The following is a 17,651-nucleotide window of genomic DNA, read 5'->3' as shown; positions in this document are numbered from 1 at the left end:
TGCTCTTCTGGAAGAACAGGGCTCAGTTCCCCACACCCAGGTGACAGCTCACAGCTGTAACTCCAGATACAGGGGAACTGGAACTCATACCCTCACATCTATTTATATTTAAAAAAACCATTTTTTTAGTGTGTCTTCAGGAAATTAAGCTGGACCTGGATCTACATTTCAGTTATAATTACTCCCCTGCACCACCTGTCCTCCACCAGGTTAAATTGCCTAAGTTCTGAAGGAGTTGGCAGAATTCAACAGCCAATAGATCCTTTCAGACAACGATTTTTCCAGTATCTATATGGCATATTTGCTGTTATCTGACTGTTCAAAATAGGTTGCATAGTCAAACAGAGTATTAGAAGTAGAAAGATACTACAGTTAAGACATAGAACAAGGACAAATCAGAAGCCACTGTGTTCAGTCCCCAGTACTTCTCACTCTTAAAGGAGGGAGTGGTTCTTTTTTTTTTTTTATCAATGTACTGTACAATACCCAGTACACTAACCTGCTCTTCCTCTTGCCACAGGCGGAGTAGATCCCCTAAAAGAAGAAGGTAGGTCCTTAGTTGTTTATCTCATGACAGTTTTGATAGGGGAAATCGTGTGTAAATGTGTGCTGAGCTAACTGCTCCTTTTCCATAGTCCTTTTCCCCGACGAGAAAGTCACAGGAGCAAGAGTCCACAGTGCCATTGAAGCAGGTCCAGAGACAGATGGCACAGATCTCGCTCTAAATTCCCAGGTGCAGTATATGGGCCTTTTACTGATCTTCTTAGTATTCAAATCTAAAAGGAGCATCAAGACTCCTGCAACACGAAATAACAAGCTGCACTACTACCCAGCAGAGAAGGAAAGGGAGACATGGAAACCAGAAGTTCACATTCGTCGTTTCTGAGCTTCATCATATGGAAATGGGATTTCAGTTTTTTATCCTAATTGCACAGTATAATAGAGGTCAAAGCAAAAAACAGCTATCGTGCTCTGGATATATGACTGCATTACTGCATTCCCTGCTGCAACTAACAACCACCTTCGACAGATGTGATAGTAAGTTGTATCCTTAGAATAGGCCAGAAAAGTAATATGAGAATTGGCGGAGGGGAGAACTATGTTCTAAGATTGGGAGAACAGAAATGCTCATCCAATGACCTTTTCTTCCCTAGGTCACCACGTACTCACAGACATAGAAGCCACTCAAAGTCTCCTGAAAGGTATGGGCTAAACCTCCATCTTAAGAATTTAGTACTTGGCTGAGAAGGTGACTCATTGGGTAAATAAGGTACTTGTCATGGAAGCTGGAGGACTAGAATACAGTCTGAAGCAACTGTGTCAAAAGCCAGGTGCACCTGAAATTTTAGTGCTAGAAAGACCTTGCTGGCCCACCAGTGTGTGTGTGTGTGTGTGTGTGTGTGTGTGTGTGTGAGAGAGAGAGAGAGTGTGTGCACTCTTGCACACATGAGCGTGCCTACTTTTGTGTGTACGCAAGAGTAAGCACCCACAATTTTAAAGACAATTAAGATGAAGAATTTTGTTTTGATGTGGCTATTTTTAGCTATCACAAAACAAAAATAGACATTTTTCCCCTCAGAAAATTCCTAGAATTCTATTTCTTTTGTACCTTGCTTTTCTTTATAGAATTAAAGGTTTGGATAGCATAGGACCTATATAGTTTCAATGATTCTGGGATCTAAGACCTATTTTTTTCTCTTAAATAAGGTATCCTGTTTTCCACCCCCAATCCCCCAGACAAGGTTAATCTTAAGATATATTTTTATTTGTATTGTACATATGTGTGTATTTGAAGTGAGTGCAGATGCCAGTGGAGGTCAAATGTATGAAATCCCAGGAACTGCAGTCATTGGAAGACCAAATGTGGATGCTAAGAACTCAACTTGGGTTCTCTTTAATAGTGCTTTTTCTTAACCGTGGAGTATGTGAAAAACAAAAACAAAAAACTCAATAGTATCTCAGTGGCTTCAAGGATAAAGTACTTGCTGTGCAAAGCAGTCCAAATCCTTAGAAACCACTTTTGAAAAGCCTTTCTTGACTCCCAACACTGAAGGTTCCTCAAGGTAGACTGGTTATCTAGACTCACTTCATTTTGAGCTCTAGTTTTCTGATGCTGGGATAAATGGTATAACCCAAAGCAACAGATTTCTTTCAGACTGTACTTCTAGGTGACAGTCCTTGGTTGAAGAAAGTCAGGGAAGGAACTCAAGCAGGAATCATAGAAGAGAACTGCTTACTCTTTTGCTTTCTCGATAGTTACACAGCCTAGACCCAACAACCTTGAAATGAGGCTGTCCTCAGTGGATCGAGCTTCCACTCAATCAAGACAATCAATCTCTCACAGACGTGGCCAAAGCCAGTCTACTGTAGGAAGATCCTCAGTTGACATTTCCTTTTCCCCAGTGATTGGGTTGTGCCAACTGGACATCTGCCTCAATAAATGAAAATGAAGACATGAGTGTCATAGCTTCCAGCCTGCATAGTCACTCAAGGACATGTGTACATCTGGTGCCATGTAAAACACACAAATTCACATGTAATCCCAGCACTGGGGAGGAAAAAGTGGGAGACTGTCAACAGCCTCCGGCCCTCCCCTCCGCCCACACACATCATCTTCTGTTCCTGTCTTCTGTACTCATCATCGTCAGCACACTATGTGCATCTTATGTGCTACCTAACTGAATGGCTTTTATCCATTTCAGGTTAAGAAAAGCCACAAGAAGAGCCGGAGAGAAAATGAGTAATGGATTCATCTTGATTTTAGTCCAAATGACCTGCAGTGGATATGCACATGTCTGTTTAAGTGGATGATCAAGATCTCCTCTTCAAGAAGCTATGAGTATTTTGGATTTTTCAAAATCAACTTCTTTTTTTGTTGGGTTATGTTTTTATTTTATATTACAGAGGTGCTAAGTTTTGTATCTCTTTGGATTATAATCAGCAGATTTAAGGAGTGTTTTTTACTACATCAAGGTCAGGTTTTGGCCTAAGCAACTATGGCTATTCATACTTAACAGGGTCAAAGAAGGCCTAGGAATTGGAGAGGTTCCCGAGAATAAAAAGATGTGATCCTTTTATTTGTAATTAAACCTGATACAGTTCTCCTTTTTCTCTGATTTTTTGGTTTCTTCTCTATGATTAACTGCTTTGAGAATCCTCTGGTTTATGCTGCTGTTTTGTAAACACCCAACTAGTAAAGCATAGTCATTCTTAACTTCTAAGGACAGACAGTGGGAGTGGCAATTAACAAGCAAAACAACTAGTTAGTTTTGCAACAACAGAAGAATACATTCAAACATAAAGCCTTTTCTGGGTTTTTTAAGTTAAGTTTCATGAAATAATTCAATGTGATCATACGTAACAGCTTTGATACAAGCCAGGTATCATGGTTCTAGAGTGTAATCTCAACACGGCTGAAGACTAGTACTGTTCCTGGTTTTAACCTAAGTTGCTGGATAACAAGAGCCTGCTTTCAGAGGGTATGGAAGTGAGAGGGTTGTGGTAGGAATGAAAATAACACATTCAGTTTAGTAAGTTGGAGACAGTTGTGGTGTTTCTATGTGGGTAAAATAGGGACTAGTGGAGTTCAGCATTGTGCTCTAGGCCAGAAGATTTAGATTCCCAGAGAGTAGGTGGGAGCAGCAGTGCCTAGTAATGAGGGTCACCTAGGAAATAATAGAATTAGTAATTCACAAAGGCTGTTCACTTTTATCGTCAAGACAATTGCTTAGACTACAATTAAATTTGTGCCTGTTTACAATTTACAATTTTGGCCAGTTACTTAGCTAGATGGTCAGATGCTTAAGAAAGTATCACTGAAAAAATGAATAATGGCAAATCAGTATTTGGTGAAAGATGTGAGTAATTAACTTTGTACAGGCAAAGGATGTAAATGCACTGTGTCTTGTGAGAAAACTCACTAGAGGTGTCTCTCAAAGGAGCATATTCTTTGAATGGATAGAAATGACTCATTCTCTGTCTGCACACCTCTTTCCCTGGTTATGTGACAATACCCATAAAAAATGTCCACATGCCACAGGATTGTGGCAATACATATACTACCATCAACCAAGGGTTTATTGTTATGTCTACCATGGAATGCGCACTCAGAGTTTCTTATTGACAGTCAACACTGGGCTAGTTTGCTTATGGAATATGCAGGGCTTTGTCTCTAGAATATAAGTGTGATAAGTGAACTGACTTTTTCTGCATATAATGTTCTATGAAAAATATCATCAGTTGAGTTAAAATTTGTCTGATCTACTATTTTGCTTGATATCTTACCAAGATTTTCAATTAAACAAGAATATCATTTTATAGTAATGATTTTATTCAAAGCTCTAAGTTCATTCATTTGAATTCAACAGGGATTGATTAAGTTTATTCATCTTGTAACACTTCTCAATATCTTGAAACAGCAGGCTTGTTAAAAGAAGTGAAATAGCTCCTGAATAATCCGCTGCAATGTGATGCATGTGAAGATGTTTTCAGGCTTGTGACAATGTTCCTTCAAGGTATATTGGTGTGAGCATGGAAAGGCTACAATTCACTGATGCTCAAACAACGTGTTCTAAAAATGTTTAGTTTCTCCTTCATGAAATTTAACACCCACTAATGTAAGGTTTTCAGAGAAATACATACTTCAATAGAAAAAGATGATGCCATGGAGCTTGAAATTAAGAGTGATAACTACTAACCTTACCCACAGATAAAAGAAGCCAAAGACAATTTATGGCATTGTCTGTGGTGAAATGTATGTTTTAGAGTTGTGTACCTGTGAGTTAAGTCAACAAAAAAGATGTAACAAAAAATAAGTACAGGAAAACTAAAAGAGAAAAATTCTGCACCGAGAGTTTTGTCTACCCAGTTAGTTACAAAACCATAGAGCGAAAATATTTGGTGAAGGATTGAGAAGTTCATAGGTATGGATACTAGCTACATCCTCTCACCAGCTATAAAGTCAAAGTTATATTCAGGCTTATTTGTATATTCTTTTGCCATATATTTTTATCAATGTTTCTAGAAGGAAGTGAAAGACCATATGTAGTCATATGCCAGTAAGAAGGCAAGCAAGGCCAAACTGTCTAATTTGGAGTGAGCAAACCAATACTGGCAAGTGAAATAAATATGTTGTGAAGAAAAAAATTCCATGTCAAATATTCTCCTCAAATTAACCCTGGATTCATTTTGATTAGAAAGTTGAACTTTATAAATTTATTAAAATATATAATGTTGAATTTACCTTTGCTGTTGCAAATATTTTTCCTTTAGTGTTCAGACTGAATGATTACATTATAGTAGGTTTTATATTTTCCTGAAACTATAGTCATACTGTATTAAGGATCAATTTCATCAATTTTCAAACAGTAAAATGTCAAAAGTATGTAAAAATATTATAGGAATTTACAAATAACAAATGAAGTTGTTTGTCTTGGTATATCTTCTGTTCTTGTGAAGAAGTACCTGAACAGGTCAATTTATAGAAAAATACAGATTATTGAAGATTATAGTTACTAGTGGGTATGCCCCGGACATGGTTATGAACAGTGCCGCAGGCATGCAGATACAGTACTGGATCAGAAGCTGACAGCTACCCCACATGCACTGGATGGCGCACAAAAAGAGAGACTGAACATGGCATATGCATTAGTAACATCAATGCTGTCCCCAGTTATACAGCATTTTCAATAAGGTACGGCCTTCTAATCTGGTAGTAACAGTTCTACCAAATAGGGACCCTGTATTCAAATGTAAGAGAATATGGGGGCCATTGTCATCTAAACCACTACATTACAAAAGTATAGTTTTAGGGACACTTCTTTTGTGAGGAAACAAAATCTATGAAGTAATGCAAAAGAAAATGGGTGCCTTGGTTTTATGAATCAAATTTTACCTATTTGTCATCAAGCTGTTCATTTCATATTTCAAAGTACATGATTGAGTTCTTCTATATAATTGTGAACATTCTATATATAAAATGGGTTGTTCACATACTTCTTACATGAATTTTTAACATCTAAATTTTTAAAATCTAATCCATGTTATATGTAATGTCTAGTTCTATATTTAGGCATATATATGTTTTATAGATAAGTAATCTTATAATGAACCTATAACCTATAAATATTTTGATTATGTTGAGCTTATTTTAGATAAGCTAGAACAGGTCTATTTCAGTGTATTTATTGTTTCAATTTTACAGTCATTTTCAAGTTGCCTTCTGTATAACAGAGTCCAATCTGATAGTGCCAGAAAATATTCCCAACAAAATCATAAAATTCCAACCTAACAAAAGAAATACCAATAAACATATGAGAAGCTTTTAGAACTCCAGTTAAACTGCAGCAGAAAAGAAAATCCTCCCACCATATAATAATCAAACCACAAAATCTATAAGAAAAAGAAAGCATATTAAAAGAAGCAAGTCAAAAAGAGCAGGTAAAGTACAAAGGCAGACCTATCAGAATCGCACCAGATTTTTCAACAGAGACCCTAAAAGCTACAAGGGCCTTGTCAGATATCTTGAAAAGTCTAAAAAAAATTGTTGTATCCTAGACTACTATACCAGAAAAAACTCTCAATCACCATATGGAGAAAAGATGTTTCAAGACAAATCATAATTCAAATAATATTTACTCAACAATTCACACCTACAAAAATTCCAGAAGAAAATTTGAACTCAAGAATGCTAACTTCATCCAAGAAAACACAGGTAATAAGTAATTCCATATCAGCAAAAACAAGGAAAACACACACATGTTCCCTCACATATACAAATGCAAGCATTTGTGTACACATGCACACACACGCACACACTAACACCACCAATATCAAAATAACAGGAAATAACCATTAGTCATTAATATTTCTCAGCATCAATGAAATCAATTTCACAATAATAAGACACATGCTAACAGGATGGATGCAAATTAAGACTCATTCTGCTGCATACAAGAAACACACCTCAGTCATAAAGGTAGTCTTTACTTCATCCTAAAGGGCTAAAACATTTTTCAAGCAAATAGACCCAAGAAACAAGTTTGAGGAGCCATTCTATGATCTAATAAGATAAACTTTTAAACAAAATTTGTCAAAAGATACAAGGAAAGACACTTTCTTATTTATTTTTTTTCAAATTCATTAAAAAAAATCTATCATAATATAATCTTATTTCTAAAAATCAGTACCCCAACACATGGTCTTTAAAATCTGCAAAAGAAACATTGCTAAAGCTTAAATTGTACCCCACACATTCATGGTGGGAGATTTCAACACCAATACAGATGCGGATGCTCACAGACAGCCATCAGACTGAAGAAGCTGAAAGGGTTTGCAACCCCAAATAAAGAACAACAATATCAACCACACAGAACCCCAGAGCTCCCAGGGAGCAATCCATCAACCAAAGATTACACATAGAGGGAGCCATGGCTCCAACCATATATGTAGCACAGGATTGCCTTATTTGGCATCAGTGGGTGGGGAAGCCCTTGGTCCTGTAAAGACTTGATGCCCCAGTATATGGGAATGCTAGGGCAGTGAGGTAGGAGTAGGAGAGTGGATAGGAAAGCACCCTCATAGAAGGAGGGGTTAAGGGAGTGGGAAGAGAGTTTTTCAGGGGAGGTGAAACTTGGAAAAGGGGGATAACATTTGAAGTGTAAATAAATAAAACAACCAATAAAAATTAAAACACAAATGAATAAATAAATAAATGAAAACATAAATAAATAAAAGAACTTTGGGAGGCATCCCCATCACTACCTTAAGCTGTATTACAGCAAAATAGTGATTTAAAATAAATAGCATTGGTACAGAAAAGGACAATTTGATCAATGGATTTGAATCAAGACACAAAAATAAACCCATACACATATTGAAACTTGGTTTTTGATAAAGAAACTAAAATCATACTATTGAAAAATAAAACTATTGTCAACAAATGATGCAAGACTAACCTAACTTGGTGTCTACATTTAGAAGAATAAAAATAGATCCATACATATCACTCTGCCAAAAAAACTTAAGTACAATTTATCAAGGGCCTCAACTTATAACAAGATACTCTAATTCTTATAGAAGAAGAAGTGACAAATTCCATTTAAAACATTTGTACAGGAGACTATTTCCTGAACACCAATGGCCTGAGGTATGAGACCATACTTCACACCTGAATAACTTGTCCCAGGAAACAAGAAAGTTTCCTTAAGGCAAAGTACACTGTCAATAGGACAAATCAGCAACCTACAGATAAAGAAAATATCTGTACCACCCTACATCTGACAGAGGGCTGATACCCAAGATTTACAACAAAATTCAAGAAGTTAAATACCTACAACCCAAATAACCCAATTTTAAAATGGGGGACTCCGCTTATCGGAGTCTGAGAGTGCTCACTCTTGTAATCTACAGAAAAACAGCATACCCTTCAGCACAGGAACAAAGGCTAGGCACAGCTCCCGCCCCGACTCTTACGGGACAGTGTTCTGTTATCAGAGCATTCTGTTATAGAGAATTCTCAGCAGAGGACTCTTGAGTGTCTGAGAAGCACTTAAAGCAATATTCAACGTCCTTAGACATCAAGAAAAAGCAAATCAAAACACCTCTGACATTCCACCTTAAATCCATCAGCAAGGCAAAGGTCAAAAACTCAAGAAATGGAAAATGCAGAAAAGGAGGAGGAGGAAGGGGAGCACTTCTTCACGGTTAGGAGTGTATTCTGGTAATACCACTTTGCAAATCAACTTAGGAGTTTTCTCAGAAACCTAGGGATAGTTATATCTCAAGACCGAGCTATACCACTCCTGGGCACATACCCAAATGTTGCTCCAACATTCCAGAAAGATACTTGCTTAAATATATTCATAGCAGCTTTATTTGTTAGCCAGAAACTGAAATAGATCTACGTGCCCCTGAACAGAAGAATAGATAAAACAAACAACAAAATATAAAAGCAAACAGAAAATATGTACATCTACACAATGAAATAGAATTCAGCTATTAAATACAAGGATATCATGAAGTATGCATACAAATGGGGTAACCCAGGCCCAAAAGGACATGCATGGTATGGACTCACTTATAAGTGGATAGATTAACTATACCATGTTACACTTCACAGACCCAAGGAAGTTAAACAAGAAGGAAAGCTCAAGCTTTGATCTCCCTTAGAAGGGGAAATAAGAAAGTCATAACAGGCAGATGGAGGGAGGAAACTGAGTGGGATGGAGAATATGGGTTTATGGACAGGTTAGGGAAGGTCAGGAGAGATCTCTAGGTGGCCATGAACATGAATAGATATTTGCAACAGACAAGGATAAGAAGATGGCAGGCTTCTGCAGGATGAGAGAGACCTGGAACAAGGTTTCCACACAATAATCAAAGACTGTGACCTTAACTGTGACTCACTACATTTGGGGATATGCAAAATGAAGAGGCCACCTCCTATAGCCCGGCAGAAACACTCTGGTTATCTGCAAATTGTTTTTGTTTCTACATATGGTATGTTTATAAAAATTTTTAAGTAGTTAAATGTTCATTCAGATAGAACAAAATCATTTTCCAAGCATGTTCATTTAATATTTAAATACTGAATATCATAAAAATGAGTTGGTATTGTTTTGTAAAATATCTTTGTTGCTTGATGTGTGTGATGATAACTTTCGGTTGCTGTTTTTCTGATTCTTTGCATCTCATATATCTTAAATGCTTTCTACATAAAAACTCCCCTCTTTCTACATAATTTTTGAAAGATCTATCATATGTTTTAGACAGTGTCATTTTCACATAATACATGTTTCAATATTCTAATTGCATGGTTAGGGTAAAGAAAACACCAACATAGTAGTTTGTCGGTCTATTGATCTATCATCCATCCATCAGTCTCTAATTTCTATTGCCTATAAAATGTAACTTTCACGTGCATGTATATGGTTGTGAAAATGTTATTTCTTACAAGATTTACAGTTCAACAATTACTATAAAAATAATTTTGAGAGTCACTAGGTATGAGGTGAGGCACTGGATGTGCCACCATGTCACCAGGCATGAACCTCAGACTAGTGACATCACAATAGACCTGTTTCCTGACAACCACTAAAGCCTCAGACTTCAGTGGTTTGTCTGACAACTGCAGTCACCAGTTTGGTGTGCAGTGGTAGGAAAGATAAATCAAGTTCAAGTTCATTGAGAACTTCTCCTTTCCAGGCTCCACGGAAAAGGTACTTTTAGAATTCATTTGATTCTCATGATAGACAAACGATATCAGAAAATGTTCTGTCTTGATTCCTTCAGATCCTATGAACTAACTCTCAACTCAGCAATGGTTTCTTGAAAAGGCAATCATGTATGCATATTCATTACAAATCTTCTCTATAAACAACAATATTATGTGAGGGGAGATATGCTTTGAGCCTACATGAGAACATTTTCTGTAAACCTTAAAAATCTGTTCTACTTATGAGTGAAGATTATTTTATATGCAACCCAATTGTTTTTACAAACATGAATACAATTTTTTTAATCATCTAGTCACACTGTTTGGTTAAACCCACTTCTCAGAAGTATCTAGTTTTCTTTAAATTGTTATATTTTCCAACACATATTGTGCTGTTTGGAATCTATTTAAAGTATTAGAATATTAATTCAGATTATACAGGAACTGCTTTTCAGGCATATTTATTTACTTTCAATTTTGTTTATTGCTATAATGAGTTGGTATTATGTTTAACATGTCTTTATATTATGTTGAAGCATGTGATGACAATATTGGCTGCCATTTCTCCTGACTCTATTTCACAGTGATACTAAATGCTTTCTAAGTAAAAATTCGGTGCCGCTTCCCCTAGTCTTTGAAAGGTTCAATAAGTTTTCGGCAGAATTATATTTATTTAGAGGAAATATGTCAAAAATTTCTATTTGTATGAGCAGGTCACAGTAAAGAAACCTACAGAAGATTACTCACTCCATTATTACAAGGGAAGATTTTTATTTTGGATAAAAGAGGAAACATGTTCAGAGGCAGGTGGAAGACTTCGGAGTAGAGAAAAACAGATTTGGCCCCAGGAGTTTAGATCTGGTTGGGAAAGTGGAGTGAGGACATCCTAGTGTAAACATGGGTTCTGGGAAGATGTATGGGATCTGGAACAGTAGGAGGTTGGACCACAAAGGGACTAAATATGGAGTGTAATGAAAAAAAATAAACAGTTTTGTTATGGCCACCACTGTGCAATGAGGATGGAAGAATATCAGGAGATAAAAATGGGGAGAACTTGAGTAGCAGTAACTTTGCAATCATAATGATGGAGAGGGGCTTTGATAGTTAGCATAGTACAGTAAATGGAGAGGTTTGGAGAGATACTGGAATATCAGTGGAGACTGTAAAATGCACAAAAGCTGTCTGAAAATTTTAAGTACGGTTAATTTTTTAATTACCTAACATATTTTCCATAAACATATCATTTATGTTTAGTTACAATTATCTTTTAATATCACATTTTTAGTTTTGAATTTCACACATGTATACCTTGAATTAGCTGTTATCATTATAAATGTTGATATAATAATTCTCAGATGTTCTCTTTCAACTTTATTTCTATTTTAATATCATGAACCCCTTCAAATTAAGTATGAACACTACTGCTCTTAAAACTCATGCAGTGAATATTTGTTCTGTTAGGTGGAAGCCTGTACCAGGAGATTTCTTATTTTGTCTAACTGGAAATCCTTGAGAAGGAACGAATGGGAGAGAATCTCCGAACCTTGATTTGCCAAGGCCCCGTGGAACTCACGAGTGGCAGAAAAAGAAAGAAAAGACATCTCTCTTTATTTAATGATGTGTTGGTTATATCTAATAACCTGTGAGTATACACAACATGCATTCTTTTCTATGATATCCTACACTTTAATTAGGTCTTTTTGTATAAAAATAAAATATGTTCTTTTTCTTTTTTTTTTTTTTTTTTTTTTTTTGGTGTGTGTGTGAGGAGCTATTTCATTCAATATAGCAATTTTTTTATTCACTCATGTTATAATGAAACATACATACTTCCTTTTTAATTGACAATTAATATTCATAACATGGCTATGCTCTATTTGATTTATTTAACACATTGCTGTTCTGTCTCCTCTACTCATCTTCCTTTCTCCACCTTCTCTTTGGACAAATTCTTGTTGTGGATCATAGGCTATCGATAGTCTCTTTGCACACCCATTACTTCATGAGTGCTAATAGTATAGCTGTGGACCACTATTCTTTACTTGCTTATAATTATGATGAATAAGAACAGAAAAAAACAAAAATTTACATGCATTTGCATCCAGAGTTTGCATGTATATGTCTTATCATTTTCTAGAATACTCAAAAAGAAATGAAGTTGGCAGGCCCTACTGAATCTCTAGCTGTATTTATCAAAGAGCTTTTTCTTTTCCACTGCCTACCAACTATCACAGATATTGAGAGACAGCATTTCATTGGAAGATTGAGTGATTTTTTTCCTATTTTTGTTGTTAATGAATATTCTCTGTATCAACATTTCAAATGTTATTCTTCTTTCACCTACTCACATCCACCCTCCCTATTCGCTTGTTTCCCTCTTACAACCACCTCTCTACCTCAGTGCCTTGGCATTCCCCTACACTGGGAAACTCACCCTCACTTGACCAAAGGCCTCTTTTCCCATTGATGCCAACAATGCTGTTCTCTGCTACATAAACTGGAACCATGAGTCTCTCCATGTGTGCTCACTGGTTGGTGTTTTAGTCCCTGGGAATTCTTGCCAGTATGGTTGGTTGATAATGTTATTCTTCCCATGGGGGTACAGAGCCTTTCAGCTACTTCAGTCCTTTCACTAGCTCCTTCATTGGGGACCCCATTTCAGTCTGATGGTTAGCTGCACGCATCTTTAGCTGTTTCTGTATGACTCTAGGGAATTACTTACATAAATTATTTCTGAATCAAGTCTTACACTTCTGTCATATTGTCTTCTGTATCTTAGGCAGAGGGAATGTCAGTACCTTCAGTTCTGTACTGTTTTTCACAGTTCAGTTTTTCACAGTATCCAGTGAATATTTACATCCCCAAGTTCACTCTCTCACTCACACACACACACACACACACACACACACACACACACACACACACAGAGAGAGAGAGAGAGAGAGAGAGAGAGAGAGGTAAAATTCAGTCTATTATAAAATAATTGGACAGTCACAAATCTGTGAAGGATTCACTCAACAGAAGAATGGAAAGGAGAGAGAAACAAAAAGTAATGAGAGTACATTGTGTATGTATGTGAATTTCTCAAAGGACAAACTCCACATAAATGGAATAATGAAAGAAGAAAATTCATGCCTCGAAGATTATTGTTTTGTACAAAAACTTTGATAAGATCAGAATGCTTGATAGGAAGACAAATTTCTAATTATTTTTTAAAATTATTGGGATAAATCTGTTTGTTTACTTGTATAAAATAAGCGCTATGCATTTACTAAAACAGCCACTGTAGTGAGCTTTTGTGACTTCCTAGTATACAGATAACAATAGAAAATGAATTTTATTGAGTTAAACAATATTTGTATATCATTTATTTTGAAAAGATTATTAAATGTAATTAATTAAAGTACAAAAATTTAAGTAGTATTTTAACTAATATTTTTTGTATAACTATGGACATTAAGAATAATGGTTACTATTTAACAAAATTAAGGAAAAAATATTTGAATCACTTGGCCTTTATAAAATGCCATATATATATATATATATATATATATATATATATATATATGTATATGTATATGTATTTGTATATATATATATATATATGTACGTATATTCCACACACCACACACACACAGACACAAACACACACACGCATATATATGTGTGTGTGTATGTGTTCATGCGTGCGAGTGTGTGTGTGTGTGTGTGTGTGTGTGTGTGTGTGTATTCATAGTATAGTCATTCTAAGCAATGTCCAATCATAAAACATTCAGGCTATGTTTATTTGTGACCAGGGAGAAGCTTGCATGCAGTGACTTTTCCTCACATGCTTTGTTGAATTCCATCTCCCATGGCTTGACGCCTGCTGAGTGATGGAAGGGTGGAGTGATGCTCTGCTCTGGGGAAGAACTGGGTATTTCTTTAAGCAATTACAACCACAACGCAAATCACACTAACAGAGATGTTTATTCGCTTTCTAGAAAAAAGAAAAAGTTTAAGATCAAATGTATCATCCCACTGAATTACCTGTGTGCCAAGGATGATGTAGATCTAATCAAGAACAACACAACCTGTACTTGCAAAACTATTTTCCTGTTGTGGCCCAATGGGAACTTTTTGGCCACCTTTCGGTAAGACCTACAGTTTGGACCTGTACTGACAACAGTTAGATAAACTGTGCAAATATAATGCATGATAGTTCACAGGTTAAACCAATTAACCAGAATGTTTGCAATATAATTTATTTTAGTCTCATTGTATATAGGCTACCGACTCACAATTCCCCCATCTGTGATGACCCTAGTTTGTCTACATTTTCCACAACATACATTTTAGATGTATTAGTATATGAGTTTTTGATCTGTGATGTTCATCAGGACTCCTAAGGAATCTTGGAGCACAACCGAGGTACATTGCCTACTAAGAAGGATGTGCTCAAAGCAAGGACTTGCCACATCCTACACATTCTTTTTCCTATAATGTCTGGCATTGTCTAGGTTTTCAAAGAACACAAATTCATTTCTCTCTAATAACGCTACATAGTATAATTTAATTTGAACAATACCTTCAATACTACTCGGTTAATTTCTGTAATAAAGAGCATTTAATTTAATAGATAAAAATAGTTACTAGTAGAATGCTCAAGTATTTGAATGCCTGCCTAGCAGAATATAACTGGTGACTAATGGTCAACTGACAAGGATAAAGGTCAAAAAAAAAAAAAAAAAAGGTTCCAACTGATCCGAAAATGGTACACACACACACACACACACACACACACACACACACATTAGCCAATGTTGATATGCTTTAGCTCAATGGTCAGGATCTTCTCAGCCTTCCTTCTTTTTACCCCCAGCTCAGCACCTGTGAATCTGCCCTCAACTTCGTTTGATCAGTCACATTAATCCTAGCTTAGCATGCTAAATCTAACCTCTGCTTAATTATGTTTCTAATCTCCTGGCTGCTACCCCAAGCCAGTTAAGGAAGCAGTCAATGGCCAATCTGCCTTAGACACCAAATAGCTTGTGACATTTTTTCCCTCTGTATCATGGCAATTTTTTTCTCCTCCCCCGTGTCTGCTAGACTTTCTGTATTAAACCTGTAAGTCCTGCCTATTCCATCTAGGTCATTGCCCTTAGCATCTTTATTGACAAATAATCATTGGGTAATAGGATCTTCGGTGTTCTCAAGTAGCTTCCTAATCAAAGTATCAGAGCCATCCCCTACACATAATCAAGTACCTATGAGGTTTCCTGCTATGCCACTTTTTATTTTAGTGATATTAGATGTGATATATATATGCATATGTATATGTATATATGGGTGTGGTAAAGGAGCACAGATATAATCCACACTCCAGAAAAATATTTTTGTAAGCAGAGTATACAGTGAGTGAGGTGCGCAGTTAAAGTTAAAAATATAAATGCACCAGTCTTTGGGCAACAATCAGCTTATAATTCCACAGGAAGTCACCGAGGATATCAATACAAATATTCAGCTTGACTTATGGATGTTAGAAACATGGCAAAGGTGAGAAGAAACTTCTGCCATGAAAGATCTTTGCAGCATCTATAATTAATTTCAGAAAGAGAAAACAATACCTGACCTAGGGTTGTGAGCATGGGGTAGAGGAATAGTGTACTGGGTAATGATTGCTGTTTAGATAACAAAACAATTGATCAACCAGATAATGTTGATGACTTTAAGACAGAAAATGTATCAAATATCAGTGAATTCTAACTCATTCAAAATTGAAATTATAGTTATAAAATGTTACCATTGTGAATTTTTCTTTAGCTTACCTTAGAGTATTAAATTCTACAGTGGAATAGTGGCAGATGCATCATTAATTTCTATCAGGAGAGTTAATCCGATGACTCTCAGAGATGAAGCACTGGTTTCTGGGTCTTCCTGTCTTGTATGCCAATTCTGCAATTCACAGGAGGAAATTAATACTACTGTTCTTTTCTTAAAATGTGTTCGCCCTGGGTTAGGTATGGTCATACCAAAGTCATATACCTTAGATGTGGTTTAGTTTGAATAAAGACACCTTTCTATGTGAACATGACCTCACGCTAAGAAGACACTGTCTTAACTATCCTTTTTTATATTAAACTAAAGCTAGGAGTCAATTTGGCCCAGTCATAGTCACACAGCTCTTTGAAAATAGTCAATCTTGACATTCCCAATTAGCTACCACAGTATATTCAGCTTCCTGTCATACAAGTGTTCCAGTGAAACATGTCATTCAGAATGGCACTCCTATGGAGAATATCCTCTAAACCTGCCCCCTTATGATGGCATTGGGTTATTATAATTTTATGAGAAATAATCTTAAAAGTTTTAGCGATGTCAAGACTCTAATTTTGTTTTTTCACTTTTGACATTACAGTTCGAAAGAACAGAAAGAGAAATGGTACTATTTTATCAAAAGGTATTTTACTTGTGATTCTACTTTAACTCCATACTGATATGAGAATTGCAGTTTGTGCTTCATTTCTATATTAAAAATATATGAGGTAGACTATCTTCAAATATGTTGTTAATTAGATGTTCACTGGATGGTGCTTTAGATTCTCTTGTCTACCACATATTTCATTTCTTTTTGAGAAAGTTCTTCATTCATTGCCTCCTCTTTATATTGCAGTAAATGGTACTTGTTACTCTTTATTTAAAGTCCACTCCATAGGTGTTGCTCTACCATGTATATTGAACCTATCTGCTACCTCCTACTTGGAAGTCAAGTAGATTTTTGCTTTCTCTGGTGAATTTGTCACAGAACTTTCTCTAGAGCCACCGAACTTTTGGACTATGTCATTATATTAAGATAATTAACTGTAATAATGTAAGATCTGCAGTCCAACTAACCCCACGATGGGCAGCTGTATATGGGAAGTCAAAAAACTCTAGTAAAAAAAGTTCATTGCTGAGGGTGGTTTGTGTCACCTGAGCTTCTGTAGATTCTGGAATCCTGAAGAAGTAGATAGCTACAGATATCCTGGCAAATAAGTACAACCAGACAAAGAAGAGTGAGTCTTCTTCCAATGTAGGCCTCCAGCAGAAGGTGTGGCTCAGATTAAAGGCATGTACTACCCAGCCTACATCATGAGCTTGCTTTGTCCCAGGCTGACCTTAAACTCAGAGATCCACTTTCCTCAGTCTCTAGGAATTAATGGTTAGTGTGTTGTTCCTTGCCTGGGCCTAAGGTTTTCATGACCACAATGCTTCCAGATCTCCATGTCAAGGTCCAAGTCAGAAGCCTGTGTTTTCCAACCTCAAGATCTGGATCACAGGTCTGCTTTCTATCTTTGGACTGAAGTTCATTTCAGATATAGTCCAGTTGACAACTTTGCAAAGAAAAAGTTCTGAGGCACAGGTCAATGTTCCTGACCAAGTCTTTGGTTCTGAAATATTTTTAAAATATGTTCTAATC

The sequence above is a fragment of the Micromys minutus genome (assembly GCF_963924665.1).
Source record: "Micromys minutus genome assembly, contig: SUPER_9_unloc_1, whole genome shotgun sequence".
Lineage (NCBI taxonomy): Eukaryota > Metazoa > Chordata > Mammalia > Rodentia > Muridae > Micromys > Micromys minutus.
Note: the sequence above shows the minus strand (reverse complement) of the source record.